A 23,370-nucleotide genomic window follows, 5' to 3' on the forward strand; every position below is an offset into this window, starting at 1 on the left:
CAACAGGTGTGTGGCTCACATGTCAGTGACGCAATTGGACCTGCAGTTAAGTCAATGCAACTCAGTCCATATCTTACGTAGGTGTGCCATTGCTCGCTATACATACTGCGCCTCCCACGGCATTCGGAAGAACGCTCACGTTCATCACTATCTCCTCCCCCTCCCTCTCACGTCGACCACCATGGCATCGCCCCTCCCAAGCCCTAGGCGCCCCTCTCTGCACCACGCGGATGGTCACGCGTCGTCGTTCTGTTCCACACCGCCACTAGTCGAGGAGGACGCGTCGGTGTTCTACTCCTCGTCGCGACGCGTCGAGGTGGACGCGTCGGCGTTCCCAATCTCACCTGCACGCGCGTCGGAGGAAGCGTCGGCTCCCCGCTACGAGGAGAACGCCGCACCGCCCGCCGAGCCCCCGAGCCATGAGGAGCTTTGGAAAGAAATGGATGTTGCCTTGTGGGAGGCTTTGCCTCCGGCAGAGCGCGCCAAAAATAGAGGCGAAGAAGAAGGCCGAGGAAGAGAAGCGCGCCGCGGGACAAGTTGCCTGGCAGGCCTATGTCGCATCCGAGAGAGTCAGGCAATTGGCTCTTTGGCAGAAGGCTCGTGCGAGGGCCATGAGGGTGGCGGCGGATGCTCGTGCCAAAAACCTGAGTGCAGTCGGGCCCAAGCGCCTCATCTACGCTTGGCGGTACGTGGACCAGGTGCACGCTTCCAGTGAGGAGGAGTACTTGTTGGCGCCGGATCACCACACCAGTGAGATCGCGCTCGCCGCCGGCAAGCCGCCAATCAGCACCTCGCGAGTTGCGAGGCTGAGGAAGAGGCGTTGTGTCGGCGCACTGGGAAAGGCCGTGAACCAGGGCACTCGTGGCGCGACGCGCTCCTGCGAGCGTCGTGGCTTTTAGTAGGAGTATAATTTAGTTTCCTAATGCAATCTCATTAGTTTTGGGACGCAAATGATAAATTCTGAACATTCAGGAATTATTAGTGTCCTTAATTAAGTGTGTAAAAGGGAAAGTTTGGAAACCTTGTGTATCCATACGCATTTTGTAAGTACGTGCATATAGCATAAACTTTACTACTCCTATATACTATCGCACTACACGTCTCTCTCTATATATGCTTGTAGAATGTGCTACTCGCTCCGTCCAAGTGAATAAGTCATCTGTGGTTGTGCACCATGACCAAGAAGGAGGGAAGACTTATACACCTAGGTGGAGGGAGTACTACTATTACTTATGTACGTGCAAATGCACATTTTAACATGACGATGTGGTTTTTGTAAAGGAAAACTCTTCTGTTCAGCCGGTTGATTTTTCATCTCCTTAAGTCGCCTTTGTCATGCGCCACGTGTCCAAGCAGGACCACCAAACCACTTCTCTCTTCCTTATCTTCTCGGGCGCATCGCTCCAGGTGCTCGATCCCCTCTGCTTGCTCCCGTTCTCTCTCCCTTTTATCTCCAATCAATTCCGCCACCTGCGAGCTAGTGCCCCCACGACCGTCCAGCCACCACGTCCGAATCATAACCAGGACGAGGGCCGACAAGGGCGGATACCAAAACCATCGCACTATATAATAACAAGCAATAATAAAAGTAAGAAAATTAGACAAGTATCTATCTAGCTAAAGTAAGATTTTTTTCTTTCAGAAAGAAGATAAGAACAAGAGGCTCACCACGGTGGTGCCGGCGACGAGATCGGTGCGGGCGATCCACAGCGATGAAGACGGGAGTGGGACGTGACGGGCCGCTAAACCTAGACAAATCTCGAGGAAAATGGAGCTTTGAGGTCGAGCTTCGAGAGGAGAAAGCTTAACTAGTGTGGCTCGGGCATTTCATCGAACACCTCATGTGCATAGGAGGTGAGCTAGAGCACCACAAAGCTCTCCCCTCGCCGGCCAGAAAAAACAGAGTAGTGTGGAGTGCTCTCCTCACCGGTGGGGGGGGGTATATATAGCCACCTCATTGGTCTCGGTTCGTGGCATGAACCGGGACTAAAGGTAAGCCTGTGGTCCCGGTTCAAGCCACCAACCGGGACCAATGGTGGTGGGCCAGGAGCGAGGCCCATTGGTCCCGGTAGGTCCCACCAACCGGGACCAAAGGGGCATGACGAACCGGGACCAATTCCCCCACGAGGCCCGGCAGGCCCCTGGCCTCACGAACCGGGACAGATGGCCCCATGGGTCCCGGTTCTGGACTGAATCGGGACTAATGGGCCACCTCGGCCTAGACCAAAGCCCTGTTTTCTACTAGTGCACACATCGCCGGTGCTTTCTTGTTGCATGAACTCCGTGGGCTGCAGCGTGCAGATGGGGTGCGACGCCGCCGGTTCATCGGTGCTGCGATGCCGGCGGGGATGCAGTGGTCGGCATCTCATAGTTGAGGTGTTGTCTGCCAGTGCGCGTGACAGAGTGTCGACGGTGCCGCGGAGCGGGGCGCCTGGCCCGCTGCGTTGCAGCATCCACCATGTTGTATGCCGGATGGGGTGTGACATCATCAGGTCACCGGTGCTGCGATGCGGGCACAGATGCAGCAGTCGGTGAAACAGAGGGAGCATGCGCGACATCATGATGAAGCGTCGCCGGGGCCGCTGGAGGTACAGTGAAGCGCGCGAGGGTTGTTGAAGCTCTGCCCAGGCTGCAATGAAGCGCCACCGGAGCTGCAGTGAAGCACCACTGGAGTTGCAATGAAGCACCGGGGAGGCCGTTGAAGCTCGTCGGCATTGCAATGAAGCTCTTGCTGGAGTTGCAATGAAGCTTTGCGCGGCGGCGGCGAGCCATGTGTTGCCATGGAGCAGCCCTGGTGGCTCTTGGAGCTGCGATGCAGCAGTCGTCAACAGGGAGCTACGTGAGCTTGTCGGCGTGGTTGTGATGGTAGGTGCATTGGTGTTGTAGTCACTGGTTTTCTTTCCCATCGTCGTCGTTGCTAAAGAGGCGAGTGTCGCAGCATCTGATGGCCATGTGGATGCAAAGATGAGAGGAATAGGACGTGGGAGCCGAGTTGGTCTGATCGGATGGGCCAGATGCGTCTAATCAAGCGGTTGGCAAGGTGGATGATTTCTCAAAGGGGGATGATCTCCTAGAGAAATCATCCGGCTGATACCTGGCAGCTGCCTTTTGTAAAAGTAGAAAACAACACTAGTCAAGCTTGTGAAACGATTCAATGCAAAATAAATGCAAAAATGCTCGTTTGATTGTTTACTTTTAGCTTCCTTCTCTATGGTTATTTCTCTGTCGTACTTTGTACGGAGTATCTCACTGGTCGGAAAGGCATGCAAATTCCCAAACCGCCCAGTCCGACCACCAGTCACCACCACGCCCCACTCCTCCTCACCTTATCTATCATCTTTCTCGAGATATCATTTTTTCGATGAAATGGTCGACATACCATTTTCTGATAAAGTTCTCAAGATATCATTAGTTTTTACACATGGGATTACTCCTGCATGGGTCAATCACAACATGTGTTTTGTAAAAAAACTGCCACGTAGACACGGTCTTTGACCATTTTACAACTATGTTAGTATCATTGTTAGTGGTCAGCTGGTGCAAGTTATAGCCCTGGGTGTTTTAACCTTTTTTAGTAATGATATCTGGCGATTGTTCGCCACGAGCTCAATCCTGGCAAATCCCACATAACCGTCAAATTTCCATCTAGCGGTGGCATGTTTTTAAGCCATAGTATTTGACAAAACCACCACCCTTACACACGTACTATAACTGTGTCACGGACGTTTGCAACTGCCATGTCTCCCAGCGAACGTTTGTTGGGGATTAGAGTTAGCACCGATGGCGGTTCGTAGTCGTTCCATGCTCGGGCATTGAACTTTGTAACTATTTTAGATTAGAATATACTCGTCCTCCAGTCCTACTCCACTACTACTCTACTCAAGCAAGTTAGGGCATAGTAGTAGGTACTGTAGGGAGTACCAGTACTATGGTCATTCAAGCAAGTTGTCTGGCATTGATATGACCCTACGCTGCTGGTATGTGTCTCGTTAGTCAAGCGGTGTGCTATAGTCATCATCACCTGTCCACTTCCCGCAGCACATATTTTCTTCTCCATCTTTGTCCGCGCATAATCTCGTCCAATCTTCCGTCCCCGCTAAGGCACCTCCCCCCTCGTCCGAAACCCAAGCACTAACAATGGCAGAGCTGAGCAGCATCCGCCGAAAGAGTGGCTGGAATTCGCTCCCCACAGAGGTAATCAAGCTCATTGGTTCGCGTGTGGACAATATCAGTACCATGCCGCTCGCCGCGTGCTCATCGGGGCTATACCATTTACTCAAAGCCCTCAGGCCGGAGCTTTTTAAGCCAGCTCCTTGCTTGCTGATGCCGCCGGATCTTCAAAAACAGCGTGTCACGCAGCATAACGATCGTAGGGTGGCGAGCATCAACCCCCTTGACTGCGATCCGATCCCCGTCACGCTCAACTACATTAATGGTATGTACTAGGTCGGCGTGAACATGTCTTGGATGGTGCTCGTCGACGGTCGCGGCAGCTGGATGCTCATGGAGGTCTACACCTGGCGATTGATCCCCCTTCCTTCAATTAACACTGCACTACTTTGGCACCGCGGCCCAGAATACTCGGAATCTTACAGTAGCCAACATGATACCAAGTTTAATTTGCTCAAGGTTGTAATATGCCAAATGCCCACAAGATCTGCAAATTACAAAAACTTCAGGCTAATTGCATTCTTCAACCGCGGTCTCGCCTATCTGACAGGTCACCGCGGTAAGTGGATAAATATGCACGTCCATCACAGGATCATACATCCTCCATGGTTCTCTGATGCCATTGAACACAAGGGCTTCATTTACGCTGTCGACTCCTTCTATGACTGGACGTACTGCTAGCCTACTCCAGTCATCGCTACAAACGGCTGTTACAACAGTATGTTACTTTCCTATGATATCATGATGGCTTGCTTATATTACTGTCAACATTTACTGAAAAAATATTCATGCTCATAACATTTCTTCTTAAGATTGACTACATTAAGAGCCCTTTTTTATTTGACTCCAACTTGATATTATGATGTTGTAGGCTGCCTGGTGTCCCTACCCTTCCTAATCCCAGAACCTTTCAAAGAAAAGCTGCATGGTAGTTGTAGGTGGTTCCTGGCTCGATCAGACGACGGCGAATGATTGATGATCGTTCGGACGTACCGGACGTGTTGTTTCGCGGAATACAACCACAGTCACTGCAAGATCTTTGAGCAGGATCCCAGCTTCTCTGGGCCTTCAGGAATTTTTGACTGGAGGTTGATAAGTAGCCTTGGTACACGCTCTCTGTTTCTCGGACTGAATTATCCGATTAACCAGGAGATAACCGACGGCAATGATCATGATGGCAGCGAGGTTTCGTTCATTAGGCAAAACTGTGTGTACACAACGTACCATGCGTCTCTGCATGCACCATACCCTGATATGTGCTGCCACGCTTTGCAGCCCAAAGTAGGAGAGAGGGTCACAAGTATCAGACTTCGACCTGCTGGCTGGAGTTTCCCCCGTCAGGCACCCATCTCGTTCAAGCCGTCAGCCAATGTCTACAGCTTAATAAATAGTAACGTCTAACTGAGCCAATTAGTTAGATGTGTACACTTGGTGTAGTAGGATCTTTATTTAGTTTAATGCATACACTTGTTCTTTTTTGGTAGCCCTTTTGTAATGATGGCTGATGTTTGGTTTGGAAGAGAGAGTTGCGTATTTACTCTTCTGGCCTGCTTACTGCTTCAGTTGCACCCCCATCCCTGGTTGCTGCTATTGCTGTTTTCAATGTACAATCAATAGTATATTTCGTCTGTTGGTTGAATAAATGTGTTGTTAGAACGACAAACACAGTGTTTTGGAAGTCATTGCACGGTCGGATCCTTTAGTGCCGCGTACCATATGTAGCGCATACTATTTTTGGTACGGAACACATTTTCCACTTGTTGATAACATACAGCCCACTGATGAAGGCCCAATAGAGGAGTACATGCTCATGTTCCTGTAAACATAAATAAGTAAATAAATAAATAAAGCTAAATGCTCATGCACCAGTTCTTTAAATTCATGATTTAACAGGAGGATATTATTTCCTATGATAGTGTCGTTACATTCAGTCGATATTATTCTTAGGAAAAGATAGCGACCAGTCTTCTTTCTCCCACCATTTTCTTCCTGCAACCAGCGGACCCATGCAAATCATAGTCAACGTCGTAAATAGTTCCGGTCCATTTTTATTTTTCAATAAGAATGTCCAACCCAGCCCAACACAATGGCGACAGCACTTTATCGTCCGCCTTGGTGTGCTCGCCGCGGCGCCACGGTCTGGCCCTGTCAACATAGTGAATCAGGAGAGGACTGTAGTTGTGAGTATGACAGTACAGACCGACCATGTCCACTCCCGAACACAAGCAAGCACCTCTTTTACTACTCAGATGCACTCTTCATTTTTTACTCTAATCCACCCTGCTGATATCTGGGACCCACATTATTTTCAACGTATAGTCAATTAATGACAGAATTGCACAACTTTTTTTTTGAGTAGTAATTTGGAGGAGCAGGCTATAAACTGGGTTGTGCGGTCTCTGCGGCCCGTCTAACAACATGACCAGCCCAGCAGTTTTTTCTTTGGGAAAATAGGTAGCCCAATATTTCTTTTTGAAGAATACCCAAGCTAGGCCTATTTGTTTTCTCCGACTTACTAGGTTGTAAATCTTTCAAGATGAGGAGGGATGCATTCCATCCTGGCCAAAGAGTATGGTCAATGTCTGTTAAAAGTAATATCAAAGGGGTTGAAAATTCCAAAAACATTATAGCAAACGGGAAATCAGTTTCCTTTTTTGTTTTTGTTCTTCACTGATATTTTTTATTTCATTGGATTTAACATGACATAGTACTAATTTATTTTTAAATTCGTATTAGTATAGCTGCCAATTTATATGCACTAGAGCATGTGCATGTAGTTCAAATTTGAACTACATGCACATACTCCAGTGCATATAAATTGGTTGAAAAATCAAATAGTTGTCCTTGGGTGCATGCTTACATCACATACAAGAAATGGGAATGAATTTCAAACACCAGGGCATCGTTGATTGCTGGCAAAACATTGAGATACCTGGCTTTTAAATTCTAGTAAATCCAAAAATCGTCTGAAATTCATGAAACTTGGCATGCTATCATGGAGCGGCATCAACATGCCGTAGCAAATTTTTTGTCCCATTTGGGGCAGGTTTGGGTATATATGCTTCTCACAAACCAGAGCTTCTCAAAACAAGCATGATGGTTTCGGTAGGAAACGCCCCACCTTTGGGGACGAAACGATATCCATTGCCTCTTATTGCTTTCAAAATTTTTCTCGTGTCAACATAGAACAACACGTGTGTTGTGTTACTTTTTGTGATTTTTCAGGGTTCATTTGGACATTTGTATGCATTAAGTGAGTTTTCAATGCATTTATGTCCATAATTCAAATTTGAACTACATGCACATGCTCCAGTGCATATAAATTGGTTAAAGAATCAAATATGTGTCCTTGGGTGCATGCTTAAGTCTCATGCAAGAAATGGGAATGAATTTCAAACACCAGGGCACCATTGATAGCCGGCAAAACATTGAGATGTCTGGTTTTTAAATTCTAGTAAATCCAAATCTCGTCTGAAATTCATAAAACTTGGCATGCTATCATGGAGTGGCATCAACATGCCGTGGTAAATTTTTTGTCCCATTTGGGGTAGGTTTAGGTATATGCTTCTGATGAGGACATCAATACCATTGTTACACCCAAAACCACTACTGCAATACATACTGGACCAATTACTAGAGCTCGCGCACGTCAATTGAATTATGAGGTACTTTCATTTCTTGGTAACGATTCTAATGTTCACGAGAATATGATGTTGCCTAAATTGGATACATTTGTTTTGCTTACAAATGAAGGGCCTAGCTTGGACAAGAAAGATGAACCTTGGAGCAAGTTCAAGCATGGAGATGATGACATGCACAAGGGGATCAAGAACGGAGTTACAAGTGATGATTTTAGGACTTTGATGCCACCATATGGAATGCATGAAGCCTTGGACAAAATATACAAGATGCCACTTCATAAATTTCGTCCAGAGGCTATTCTAGGTGCTGCGTCACCTTATTATTGGGCCAGGCCCATGTATTTTCGAAATACTTAAGTATAGGTTGTTTTTAGAGTCCGTATGTGTGGGGAAACAAGAGTTAGGGGTGGTTTCGGACCCCTCCTCCAAGGGCTACAAAATTCCCCCCTCTTCCTCCATATATACAACCCTTAGGGCGTCGTTTAGACTTTGGGTTTTGTTTAGATTAAAAGTTCGCCATAGCTGCAACTTCGCGTACTTCGTTTGTGTCCAACGACCAGACCAAGATGTCACAGAACCCCACCTTGATCAATAAAGCTTTCCTCTTATATTCGCAATATCCAGATTGCAATCTCAGTTTCTTGCTTGTTCTTCGTTTGCCTGCAGGAAATAGACCTTCGTGGTCAGGTTGATCGTGCTCCGGCGTGGTCAATAACCTTTCGGAGTTGGTTTAGCCATTGCTAAGGCGCGACGTCCTCACATGTTCATAGTCGAATCGTCAAAGTCGACTTCCTCCAAAACGATAGCCACCGTCTCATCGGAAGATCGGGATCCTCGCCTCTATCAAGTGGTATCAGATTTCCAAGTTGCTCGGTGAGATTTTACAGTCCATGAAAAAGCAAAAACAAATTAGGGTTAGTTCATCATATACAAACCAATCTGAGCCTTTGCATAATCTTTTTTGGGTTTTGCATTGTTGAATTTGCGGTTGCATCGTCGTGTCTAGTTGCTGGCCTTAGTGTCTAGTCCTTTAGAGTTTCGAGTTCTGTTCACAAGTTGTCACGCCGCCGCTGCGCCATTGTCATCACCGCTACCATATACCACCATCGTCATCACCGCTACCATATACCACCATCGTCATCACCGCTGCCATATACCACCATCGTCATCACCGCTGCCTTTACCACATATCCACCGCCATCACGATAATCCGAGTCCACCTCCATCACTGATTCGCCACCAGTCCGAGTTCCACCGCCATACATATATCCGCCATCAGTTCGAGTTTCCACCAGATTCATCTCCACCACCAGTCCTAGTCCGAGTCCAGTATTTGTTGCTTTCTTTTGGATTTCCATATCACGTTATACTCCGAGTCGTGATAGAGTCGGAGTCCCCAACTTCCGTGCTACCCACAGTAGAAAAATAGTTCCAAACTCAAAAAAAACTAAGTCTGGAAAATTCTAGCTAGGCAGTTTTTAGACCTTTTGTAGACTTTTTCAAAAAAATTGTTGCGGAGCAAAAAAAAGAGGAAAAAAGTGCAATAAAAAGTGAAAAAAGGAAAAAAAATCAGAGCGTGCTCCTCCCTTGTTTACATGCAGCGCCATGATTTTGTTAGTGTTCTAGGCTCGCGTCTCTAGCACGGTCTAGCCTAGGACCAGCACAGTACTGTCGTTGAGCATTTATTCAACTTTGCATCTCTGAATTGATTATTGCTGACCCTTTTTGGTACCATATTATAAGCCTTCCCAGCTCCACATACATCTACATCATGCGTTTGACTCTCCTTGGTAATCACTATATCCAAGCTTTGAGAGTTTTGACTACGATGGTTGCCGATCACCGCCTGCTGCTGGGTGAGAACTGGTAAGAATTTGAGATTGGCTTGACGGATTTGTGAAACCCACCACCACCTCTTGTTAGTAGTCTGTAGGATCATATTCTTGTGTGTTTCTATTGCTGCTAACCATGGCAGGATTACAAGCCGATGAGACTGACTAGGAGAACATGACGAATAAGGAGTTGCATGATAAATTTCAGCAAATGATGAGTGGATAGGTGCAAGATGTGCTAAACAGATTTTAAGAGGCCATGGAAAAGATAGATGGCATGGAGAAGACGTTCGAAACAAAGCTCGATAACAATTTTAATGAATTGCTCGCGCGTCTTCCACCACCACCACCTGTAGCGACCAGACCTCAAACAGTCTGATCTCTGTGCTCCGGTGTCATCCCTGGATCAGTAATGCTGACACCACACAGTACTCGGAGGATTTATAGCAGAGTAGCAATCACACACTTATTACATCGAGTGTCTCAAAAGAGAACTTATTACAATAAATATGGCTTAAGGCCATCTAATAACGATAACAGCGGAAGGCTTGGAAGATAAGTGAGTCCATCAACTCCAACAGCATCACTGAGTATAGAACCACGACCTAAAACTCCTTAATCGTCATCTGAAAAGTCTGCAACATTAACGTTGCCGCCCGAAATGGGTCAGAACATGGAATATGCTGGCAAGGTAACACACAAAGAGTAATGGAATGAAACAGCTATACTATATGCATATTTGGATGGTGGAAAGCTCTATGGTTATAGTTTTGCGTAAAGCCAATTTTACCCTACTTCAAAGGAATAAAATTTATTTAACTATCATGGTAGTTGTTAAACATTGAGAATGGTTGACAGCATTCTCAATCCCAATTACTCATCATCATTAAACATAACCCAACAAAGTTAATTTAGAGTAACATGTTGAGATTCACATGATAATCCAAGTACTAGATACTCAAGATGTCCATAATCGGGGACACGGCAAACCATGATTAGTTTATTACACTCTGCAGAGGTTTGCACACTTTTCCCCACAAGACTCGATCGCCTCCGCTTGGTTTCTCGCACTACATGGTGTTTGAGAAGACGGATGACCGAGACATAGTCTTTCAGAAGCGCTAGCACCTTACGATCGGGTAGATCGTACCACCTACATCCCCTACATCTGCTAGTCTACCACTGTAAGAGTTCGCACAACTTAGTCAACTATGCTAGAGCCCATAATAGCTTGTGGCTGCACACGGAAGTTTCTAGTATGAATAGTCTCATGATCCCTTTGAGCCTGGGTGGCGGTCCAAAAAAAACAGGCAAGTCCTGGAATACCCAGGTGCCTCAATCCACCCAGATGTGTGTTTAAGTTGCCACCTTAGATAAACCATTAATTAACAAAACTCACATCTGTCATGGATATCACTCACCCAATCCACGTCTACTAGTATAGCATGGCATAATAAGCAAACGTAGAAGTAACTCCCAAAGGTTTGATAATAAACAGGTAATATGTTCTACCTCAACTACTTCCCATCCCACAATTTAATTAGATCCTAACCATGCAATGTGTGAGGATTGATCTAATGCAATAAAACTTGGTAGTAGGAAAGGTATGATCAAAGTGTTACTTGCCTTGCTGATGATCCGCGAAACCTAGAGATTCGAAGTAACAGGCGGCACACTCCGGGTATTCTATCGCAGACAAACAAACAAGCATACAATAAGTACTCATCTAATACACAGGTAAAACTCAAATAAGAGATCTAACCAGAAGGTTCAACTTAAGAACTCCGGTTGGCAAAAAGAATCAAATCGAACAAAGCAACGAAAGTCAAACGGCGAAAGAAAACAACTTCGTTCTACAAATCTGGATCTAGGGCAAATTTTACAGTAGCAAAAACTTGTTTAAGTTGGTTAAACGGATAGAGGGTTTCGAGACGAAACTCTAGGCGCTTGAATCGCCTGACTCCGATAAACGAGCGAAAATTTATACTAAAAAGAAAATCAGATCAGGAATCGCGATCAGAAAAATAGCGGATTTAATCCGAGAAGAAGAAAAAAACGACGAACGCTCGCTAGAACGAACGAACGGATAAAACGCTCACTATTTAAATAAACCGGAAAAACCGATCTATTTAAAAAACAACCGAATCTAAAAAAACCGATCTAAGAAATTTTTTTAAAAAAACTGATGGCACGGAAGTCGAGGCGGCGGCGAACCTCGGCGGCGGCGGCGCGGTGGGGCGGCGGCGCGGGTGGCGGCACGGCGGGCGGCGGCGCGGGCAGGGCGGCGCGGGTGGCGGCGCGGGGCGGCGGCGCTGGCTAGGGTTTTCTCCCGGGGGGGCTGGGCCGGCTTATATTGCCTAGTCGGGCCAGAGTCCTAGTCGGACACGGCCCGTTAGGTCGGTTCGTTTTTTTAATAATTACGCTCGGAAGAAAAATAAAAAGAAATACTAAACGGACTCCAAAAATTCCGAAATAAATTTTCACGGGCTTCTAAAATCAAGCCGCACAAGGTGAACATTTATTTGGGACCTAAATGCAATTTTGAAAAACGCACTTTTTTCCTAAATTCAAATAAAATACCGAAAAACTCTGAAATAAAATATTATTTGATTTTATTATTAAATCCTCAATATTTCTTTATTTTGGGAAAGTCATTTTATTCCCTCTCTCATATTTTTGTAATAGAAATAATTGATGATAAAATAAATAAAATCAAATGATCCTATTCTCAAAATTTGAGAGAACTCAAATATGAAAATAACGAAATCCCCAAGTCTCTCCGTGGGTCCTTGAGTTGCGTAGAATTTCTAGGATCAACCAAAATGCAAAATAAAATATGATATGCAATGATGATCTAATGTATAACATTCCAAATTGAAAATTTGGGATGTTACAAACCTACCCCCCTTAAGATGAATCTCGCCCTCGAGATTCGGGTTGGCTAGAAAATAGGTGAGGGTGGTCCTTGAGCAAATCTTCCTCTCGTTCCCAGGTGGCTTCATCCTCCGTGTGGTGGCTCCACTGAACTTTGCAAAACTTGATAACCTTGCTGCGGGTAACTCGAATGGCAAACTCGAGAATCTTAATTGGTTTCTCCTCGTACGTCAAATTGTTATCCAACTGAATAGTTTCCAAAGGCACTGTATCTCTCAACGGTATGTCAGCCATCTCCGCGTGACATTTCTTTAACTGAGAAACGTGGAACACATCATGAACTCCTGACAATCCTTCAGGCAATTCCAACTTGTAGGCCACTTCTCCCATACGCTCCAAAACTCGATACGGTCCTACAAATTGTGGTTCTAACTTCTCTTTTACTCCAAAACGCTTTGTTCCCCGAAGTGGAGATACTCGAAGATAAGCTCTATCTCCAACTTTGTAAACTGTCTCCTTGCGTTTAGAATCTGCATAACTTTTCTGTCTGGACTGGGCTACCTTGAGCTTATCGCGAATCAACTTCACCTTCTATTCAGACTCTTTAATCAAGTCAGGTCCAAACAACTGGCGGTCTCCAACTTCGTCCCATGACAACGGTGTCCTGCACCTCCTTCCGTACAAGGCTTCGAAAGGGTCCACCTTTAAACTGGTTTGGTAACTGTTATTGTAAGAGAACTCTGCATATGGCAAATTGTCGTCCCAACTAGATCCGTAATCTAGCGCACAAGCTCTCAGCATATCCTCCAAAATCTGATTGACTCTCTCGGTTTGTCATTCTGTCTGTGGCTGAAAAGCTGTACTGAATTCTAGCCTGGTTCCCAAAGTTTCGTGCAACTGCTTCCAGAACTTTGAGGTAAACTGGGTTCCTCTATCTGATATGATACTCCTCGGAACTCCATGCAAACATACGATCCTTGTCATGTATATCTTGGCCAACTTAGCACTGGTGTAAGTGGTCTTTACCGGGATGAAATGAGCTACCTTCGTCAATCGATCAACTACAACCCAAATCGAGTCATAGACTGAATGAGTCATGGGTAATCCCGTGATGAAATCCATGCCTAGATTATCCCACTTCCATTCGGGTATCGGCAATGGTTGTAACAATCCTGCTGGCTTCTGATGCTCTGCCTTTACACTCTGACATACATCACAAACTGCTACATACTCCGCAATATCCTTCTTCATTCCAGTCCACCAGAAAATATCCTTCAAATCCAAATACATATTGGTATTTCCTGGGTGAATTGAATATGGTGAATCATGTGCCTCTTGCAGAATCAATTTCCTGATCTCCGGGTCATTGGGCACATAAACACGGTCTTCAAACCATAGGGTGTCGTGCTCATCCTCACGAAATCCTTTAGCTTTTCCTTTGCTCAGTTTCTCCTTTATAGCGGTAATCTCTTTGTCAGTTTTCTGAGCTTGCCTGATTCTATCCATCGAAGTTGACTGAATCTCCAATGCTGCTACATAGCCTCTCAGAACTATTTCTAAACATAGTTCACGAAGATTTTCTGCTAACTCCTTGGGTATTTCTCCCGTCATTAACGTATTGACATGGCTCTTACGGCTTAATGCGTCAGCTACTACATTAGCCTTTTCGGGGTGATAATGCAATTTCATATCATAATCCTTGATAAGCTCCAACCATCTCCTTTGTCTGAGATTCAACTCCTTCTGTGTGAAAATGTATTTCAAGCTCTTATGATCCGTGTACACCTCACAATGGTTTCCGATGAGGAAATGCCTCCATGTTTTCAAAGCATGCACTACGGCTGCTAACTCCAAATCATGCGTAGCATAATTCAACTCATGGGGCTTCAGTTGTCTTGAGGCATATGAAACAACTCTCCCTTCCTGCATAAGCACTGCTCCAAGTCCTCGACGTGAAGCGTCGCAACACACCTCATAATCTTTGGTCTGATCTGGCAAAATCAACACTGGTGAAGTAACCAAGCGTTTCTTCAACTCCTGGAAACTAGCCTCACATTCCCCCATCCATATGAACTTGGTATCCTTCTTCAACAACTCAGTCATAGGCTTCGCAATCTTTGAGAAATTCTCAATAAATCTCCGGTAGTATCCTGCGAGTCCAAGAAAACTCCGGATCTCTCCAACTGTGGTTGGGGCTTCCCACTTGGTCACGGTATCAACTTTAGCGGGATCAACTGCTATACCTTCTCCAGATATAACGTGTCCGAGGAATCCTATTTCTTTCAACCAAAACTCACATTTGCTGAACTTGGCATATAATTGATGTTCTCTGAGCTTTCCAAGTACCAAACGCAAATGCTCCTTATGCTCCTCCTCATTCTTCGAATAAACCAGGATATCATCAATGAACACTACGACGAACTTATCCAGAAACTCCATAAACACTTTGTTCATCATGTTCATAAAATAGGCTGGTGCGTTAGTCAGACCAAATGACATAACGGTATACTCGTACAGCCCATACCTGGTGGTAAAAGTTGTCTTCGGAATATCCTGTTCTCGAATCTTCAACTGGTGGTATCCTGATCGCAGATCGATCTTGGAAAATACCTTAGCTCCTTGCAATCGATCAAACAGATCATTGATCAATGGTAGTGGGTACTTGTTCTTGATCGTTACTTCATTCAATCCCCGATAATCTACAACCATCCTTAACGATCCATCCTTCTTCTCCACTAGAAGTACTGGTGATCCCCAAGGCGAAGAACTTGGGCGAATATATCCCTTATCCAGTAACTCCTTAATCTGCTTCTTAATTTCCACCAAATCCTTTGCTGGCATCCTATATGGTCTCTTTGATATTGGCCCTGTGCCTGGAAATAGCTCAATCAAAAACTCAATATCTCTATCCGGTGGCATGCCTGGCAACTCCTCTGGAAATACTTCAGGGAAATCCCTTACCACTGGTACTTCCTCCTGCACAACTCCTGTTGTGGAATTGTCACGGCAAATGTCCTTAGTTTCAGGACTTAGTCGCGAGGCCAACGCATCTATGTGGTAGCTTGAGAGGGGTTGAGCGGGACGAGAGGCACGATGTTTTACCCAGGTTCGGCCCCTCACGGTGGAGGTAAAAGCCTACATCCTGCTTCATTGATATTGATGATGGTGATCACGGTTACAAGAGTGCTCTATCTCGAGAGCTATTGTCTAAACCTAACTTGTCCAACTTGTGGAACTTGTGAATCTGGTCTCCCCTCTTGGGGAGCCTTGCCCCTCCTTATATATGTTGGAGGGGCGGGTTACATGTAGAGTCCTATTAGGATTAGGACTAGTCTATCTCTAATACAAACCGGATATAAGTCCAGGTCTTAACTCCTTGTAGGACAAATATTCCTCATGCCTTTCCTCTTAAACCGGCCCACCGTTAACCGTTAAACGTGAACCGGCCTTCTGGGCCTTGGGCCTTGTCATCTGACTGTCCCGCACGCCGGATCACAAGTGAGTCATAATGATCAGGTGGGTTACTGGTAAACCGCCAGGTCAGGGTGGGTCACCAGTAACTCTCCAAGTGTCAGCGGGGTCTTCAGATAAACCGCCAAGTCCGGCCGAGTTAACTTCCGGCTGGTTTACACCGCGGGGTATATCCCCGACATTAGCCCCCATGTTTAGCTTGGACTTATTCATGGTAAACTTATGCTGCAAAATAAACACAAGAACAAATTTGACAGGTTATGCTCCGGGTTAAGAATTTTTGTAAACCGGTACTTGATCATCCTTAAGTCCTTGTTATTTCCTCCTTCTGAGAAATCCGGATCAACAGACCAGCTTCATAATCAATTTTCCGACATTGGTTTGTCACAGAGAAATATTGTGAAGAATAACTCCTTTGACTCAGCTCCCAAAGCGCCGGTTTAAGAAATATGGGTCTGGAAATACTTATCCGATATTCAGCTGGTTTGAAGATATAAAACTTGCCGGTTTAATATTACCAAAATGGCCGGTATATAAATATTGATGGCGCCGGGTCATAATTGTTGTCGACACCGGGTCATGTAATTGATCTTCCTGATTTGCTCAAAACTGATAAAATGAAGATGTCCTCCTTTATATACATAATACCTGTAGCCCCCAAGTCTTAAGAGGAGAACATAGTGATAACTTAAGACTTGCTCCAATAAGTGTTTTAACCTTGAAGAAATCTGATTAGTTCATCTCAATCATATAAACTGAATATTCCAGGGATTGAGAAGCTCCGTCCAGCTCAATGAAAAAGTTCCGGTCGGTTTGTCGGAGAGTTCCAGCCGGCTCGCCGCTCATCGAAACGTTCCGCCGGTTCGTCGGAAATTTCCAGCTGGATCATCAAAAAGTTCCGACCATCTCGATGAAAGGTTCTGTCTGAATCATCAAAAAGTTCCGATCGCCTCGACGAAAAGTTCAGTCCGAATCGCCGAAGGGTTCCAGCCGCATTGCCGAAAGGTTCTGTCCGAGTCGTCAAAGAGTTTCGACTTTAGCTACAGAAAAGTTCTGAATTATCAAAACTTCCGGATTAGCAAAAAGTTTCGGCCGGGTTATACAGAGGTTCCAGCTCAAAAGGTTCCGGATTGTCAAAAATTCCAGTTGGATTATCAAGAGGTTCCGGTTCAAAAGTTCCGGATTATCAAAAGTTCCGGCCGGATTATCAAGAAACTCCGGTTCCAGAAATTCCGGTTCAAAAAATTCCGGCCAGGTTATGTGGAGACCTCAGGCATTACAAGACACAGAACCAGTCAACTCTTTTGTCAAAACAAAAGCAGCACTATGCATTATCCGGCGCCAGCGTCCGGCAAAAAATACCAGGTGCTATCGTTTCTATGTATTTTATCAGTACATGTTAATTCATCCGACAACAATTACTCTGGCCTGTAATATTTTTACGCAGGGCAACTATTAAAAGAAAAAGGGGTGGTGTTATACCACGGATGCACGTTCGGCTGTATCGCGCGGCTTCACGGACAGGGTGTTGCGGTCCAGTTTACGTCAACGTACCGGCTGACTCGCCCGTCTGCACCACCTTACAACACCACGGACGACTCGACCGTCCGCCATGGCCACCGGTTCATGCGTCCATGCCGGCTTACAATGCGGAGGACAACTTGCTCGGCCGCACCGGCTTACATCGCCGAGCCGACTCATCTGTCTGCTCCTACGGTTAACTCGGCCGTGATTAATTTTAGCATCACTGTGGTGATCATCAACTCGATGGCGGATAATTTCCGGCCTAGCACATCAGGTGATATCCATCTAAAATATATTTTATTAGCACATATTATTTTTGTCAAAGAACAGTTTACCTTTGCCTTGGTCTGGAATATTGTTTATGCAGGACAATTGTTCATTGCAAAAGCTATGGCTGTGTCATGGATGTATAAACACGCGCAACCATTATGAATGCGCTAGTATCTTACCAGGCCATCAAGCTCAGTGAATATATGTGCAAACCGCCATTCTGCAGACCGGTTTACATCAATATGACGTGGCTAAGTCGCCCGTCCACGCCGGTTTACAATGCCGCGGCCGACTCATTTGTCTGTGCCGCCTTTGAAAGCCGCGGTCGTCTTTGCTGTCCGTCTCTCACGGCCTGGTCTACATCAACATACCGGGCCGCACCTGTCTGCATGAGCTGTTTATTGGGTATGAGCAAGTCACAGCTTGGGTAGCCCGGTTTTCTTTCAAATTGGAGACAAATTATCATCAACCGCTGTTTGCACTGGATGGTTCAATGGGCAGGCGCACAAGTTGCCGCCACTATAGTTTTGATTAACTTCAAATCGCCAGTTGGAAGGAACCATTGGCCGAGTTGCTGACACGGCTCATATGGCATCATTTACAACCCGCCGCAGTCACCTCAACCTTCTATGGATTCACATCGTGCTATCAACACCAATGATATACAAGTTATGCCGGTTTATATCATGGTCAAATATGAAGAGTCTCAAGCCAACTCCTCGAGTCACCTCTGAGACTCGGGGGCTACGATGACATGACTCAGCAATTCTTGCCAGTTTTCACCCGGTTTAAGAACCCCAGGACGATGGAGGAAAGGATAACCCGGTCCCGGAGGCTACTGTTATATGGATGAAAGTTTAAAGGCCGTCAGAAAATTTCCGGTTTAGAAAGTATATGACAGTTACAAAATCCCGGTTCAATGAAGAAGATCCGGGTCATCAGAAAGGATTCCGGTTTAAAAGCCGGCTCAGGGGAAGTCAGTCTGACTGCAGCTCTCAAATATCCGGTTTACAGTCCGGTTCAAGGCAAATCTGTTCTCCCACAAAGCTCTGAAGCGCTCAAATCCGGTTTAACAATGTCCGGTTCAAAAAGGAATTAACCTCTCGCAAGTTCGAGTTTAAAGGCCGTCAGAAAATTTCCGGCTAAAAATGAAGATTCCGGTTTAAAATCCGGTTCAAGGGAAAGATGTCTCCCAAAAAGTTTTGAAGATCTCAATATCCGGTTCAAGATCCCGGTTCAAGAAGAATTTATCTCTTGCAAAAAGTTAAAAATTGCCGAAGAGGACCTGCTGCCACGATGCGCGGTTCGAACATGGGTATCCCGCCTTACTGGCCTGACATATTATTGATCACATGGGGGCTTCTGCTTCATAAAGCGGGGTCTCTGTTCTTTTACATCATGTGTGGTTACACAGAGTTGTTCTAAAGCGGCCTCCGGTTTACCCCTTGAGTTAGCTTTTCAAAAGCATCATGTTATATCACTTGGGGGCTTGGTCGTGTCCGAACCAATGCAATACCTCTTGATAGGCGAGAGCCACCAGATCACTTGGGGACTTGGTCACGTCTGAACCAGTCATGCCTCTTGATCGGCCTAAGGCCACAGAATCACTTGGGGGCATGGTCAAACCCGAACCATTGCCATGCCACTTGATCGGCATAAATGCCACGGTTTCATTTGGGGACCTGGCTGACTTGAACCATAGCTACACCTATCGGGAGCTTGGTCGTGTCCGACCATGGTAACGCCATCTGATCAGCTCAAATAAGCCTCTTTTTGCAAATGGTTTGATCATTGCCTTTGCTTCAATATTTTCCTTGATAGCTGTTTCTTTTATTTTTGTTGCGTTTTTAAACCGACAAAATTTTAAACCGGCCCAAACTGTCAATTACAAATTGACGGAACACGGTCAAATCTTAATCCGGAGACTATCTGCCCGGTTTGATTTTCTGTTACCATCCTATTATGGAGTAAACCGGTGTTTATCACAACCCGGCACGGTTTTATCATAAACCGGCACAATATGGAAGGAGTTATCAGTACTCAAGATTGGGGTTATCACCTTTACTACAAAAAGTTGGTAAAACCAACAATGTGATTCAATGTCACAGGTATGATCTATTTCATATTTGATTATTCTTAAGTACAGCCTTGGTTATAAACCCGGGTTATATGTTGGGCATTATGACCCGTCCGGCGGTAAACCACCATGACACTTTAAACTTGTTGTATGCAGAAACATGTTTGTTAAACCGGCCTGGCTTTGGACTATAAGTCGCCAGTATATATATTTGGATTGTGCCATTGGAATCATGCGCTTATAAATCATTGGGTCATATTATTCAAATAGCCAAACTTGGCTGAATTTTCATTATGATATTGAATGAATAAGGTTTTCATACCGGATTATATATCTTGAATAGCCAACATGGCTGGATTTTTATGGTTATTAATAACCGGTATTATTAAGTTTTCAAAGTCGCTTTAGCGCAATGGCTATTATTTTATCAAAAGATATGATTTATTCTACAATGGAAGGAATAGTCCCGAGTCGCTGCAAGCTTACAACCCGGCACTTGGGGGCTACATTATTCAAATTGAGATTACATGCAAGTCTCATGTCGCTGCAAGCATGCATCATGACACTTGGGGGCTAATGCAAAGTCATTTTTATGTCTTATTGAAGACTCGACTCATCATATTATAATGAGCCGGCCCTTGGGGGCTACCAATTGCTCCTGTCAACAATTCAAGGTACACAAGTTTTTGTCCATAATATTGAAGGATCCATTGCTCAGTTGGTAAAGCACAAAGCTCTTAACCTTGTGGACGTGGGTTCAAGCCGTACGATGGAAGCTACATTATAAGATGTTATTTTCATTGAAGTATATATCAAGTCCCGGTTCAGTATTATCTTACTAAGCCGGCCCTTGGGGGCTACACATCACTGCTAAAATCTACATGCCTATATTTAAAAAGTCCCTGCTCATTATTGCATAATGACCCGACCCTTGGGGGTTACACTGATTGAAGTTTTTATAAGCAATTACAAGTCCCAGGTTGCTGCAAGCATGTCAACCCGGTACTTGGGGGCTACATATATGGAGTATTCAGTTTAAATGATTGAGATGAACAAACCGGATTTCTTCAAGGTTGAAACACTTATTGGAGCAAGTCTTAAGTTATCACTATGTTCTCCTCTTAAGACTTGGGGGCTACAGGTATTATGCATATAAAGGACGAACATCTTCATTTTATCAGTTTTGAGTAAATCAGGAAGATCAATTACATGACCCGGTGTCGACAACAATTATGACCCGGCGCCATCAGTACTTATAAACCGGCTATTTTGGTAATATTAAACCGGCATGTTTTACATCTTCAAACCGGCTGAATATCAGATAAGTATTTTCAGACCCATATTTCTTAAACCGGCGCTTTGGGAGCTGAGTCAAAGGAGTTATTCTTCACAATATTTCTCTGTGACAAACCAATGTCGGCAAATTGATTATGAAGCTGGTCTGTTGACCCGGATTTCTCAGAAGGAGGAAATAACAAGGACTTAAGGATGATTAGGTACCAGTTTACAAAAATTCTTAACCCGGAGCATAACCTGTCAAATTTGTTCTTGTGTTTATTTTGCAGCATAAGTTTACCATGAATAAATCCAAGCTAAACTTGGGGGCTAATGTCGTGGATATACCTCGCGGCGTAAACTGGCCAGAAGTTAACCCGGCCAGGACTTGGCGGTTTATCTGAAGACCCCGCTGACACTTCGCGAGTTACTGGCGACCCGCCCTGACCTGGCGGTTTACAAGCAACCCTCCTGGTCATTATGACTCACTGGTAACCCGGCAGGCGGGTCAGACGGATGACAAGGCCCAAGGCTCAGAAGGCCGGTTCATACTATGGTGGGCCGGTTTAAGAGGAAAGGCATGAGGAATATTTACCTTACAAGGAGTTACGACCAGGACTTGTGTCCGGTTTGTATTAGAGATAGACTAGTCCTAATCCTAATAGGACTCCACATGTAAACCGCCCCTTCAACATATATAAGGAGGGGCAGGGCTCCTCAAAGGGAGACAAGTTTCACAAGTTGGACAAGTTAGGTTTAGACAATAGCTCTCGAGATAGAGCACTCTTGTAACCGTGGTCATCATCATCAATATCAATGAAGCAGGATGTAGGCTTTTACCTCCACCGTGAGGGGCCGAACCTGGGTAAAACATCGCGTCTCTCGTCCCGCTCAACCCCTCTCAAGCTACCACATAGATGCGTTGGCCTCGCGACTAAGTCCTGACACTAAGGACATCTGCCGTGACAATTCCACGACAACTCCTGTTAAGAAATTTACTTGAGTCCTCTTCGGCACATGTCGGGATACATACTTGATCCTTCTCCCTTCTCGGGTGGTAAGCAAAATTGACTTACTAGCGCATTCAATATTCCCTTCATACTTTGATAACCAATCCATGCCTAATATCACATCCAATCCTTGGGATTCCAATACTATTAGGTCTGAGGGAAAAACATAGTTACCAATCCTTAATGGTAACCGATCACACCATAGACTAGCCACATACTCTACTCCAGGCGAGGTTACTAACATGGGTGACCTAAGGGCTTGGGTTGATAGGTTATACTTATCCACAAATCCCCTTGAGATGTATGAATGCGATGCACCAGTATCAAAAAGAACGAGTGCTGTAAATGACTTAACCAAAAACTTACCTATTACTGCATCGGGCTGAGCTTCAACCTCCTCCACGCTAACGTGGTTCACCTGTCCCCTGTTGAAAGGGTTCGACTTCTTCCCAGAACTTCCATTGCCATTTGGCTTTCAGGACATTCATTGGCACAATGTCCGGTCTTCGAACACTTAAAGCAAGTGACTTGGCTCAGGTCCTTCTTGGCTGGGGTTGATGGGTTGGTGCGGTTCTGGCCGTTGCTTCCTCCATTGCCATTACCATTTTAGTGCCATTGTGATTGTGCGTGCTACCTCCTCCATGGGTATGCTGAAAATGTCCTCCCGGTCTAGGGGTAAAACGTGGCTTCTGCTGAGCTCCAGAATTGTACTTCCCTTGTCCATACTTCCTCTTGCGATTCTCAATTTGCTGCTGCTTCCCTTCAATCATAAGAGCACGATCTACCAACTCCTGGTAGTTGTTGCAGGTTGCTACCATCAACTGCATGCTCAACTCATCATTCAGTCCTTCCAGAAACTTCTCCTGCTTAGCTGCATCCGTAGCGACGTCATCTGGGGCATAACGTGCTAACTTACTAAATTCCTCCACATACTGGCCAACTGTCCGTCCTCCTTGGCGTAAGTTGCGAAACTCACGCTTCTTCATGGCCATAGCTCCTGCTGAAACATGTGCAGTACGAAAAGCTTGCTGAAACTGGTCCCATGTGACAGTGTCGACTGGGAAAGTGGCTGTGAAATTCTCCCACCATGATGCTGCGGGTCCTTCTAACTGATGTGCGGCAAACTTCACCTTCTCCGCATCTGTGCATCCTGCTGTGGTCAACTCCCTAGCGGTCTTGCGGAGCCAATCATCTGCTACTATCGGCTCGGTGCTACTGGAAAACAC

Source organism: Triticum urartu, chromosome 2 (genome assembly GCF_003073215.2).
Source record: "Triticum urartu cultivar G1812 chromosome 2, Tu2.1, whole genome shotgun sequence".
In the NCBI taxonomy this organism is placed as follows: domain Eukaryota; kingdom Viridiplantae; phylum Streptophyta; class Magnoliopsida; order Poales; family Poaceae; genus Triticum; species Triticum urartu.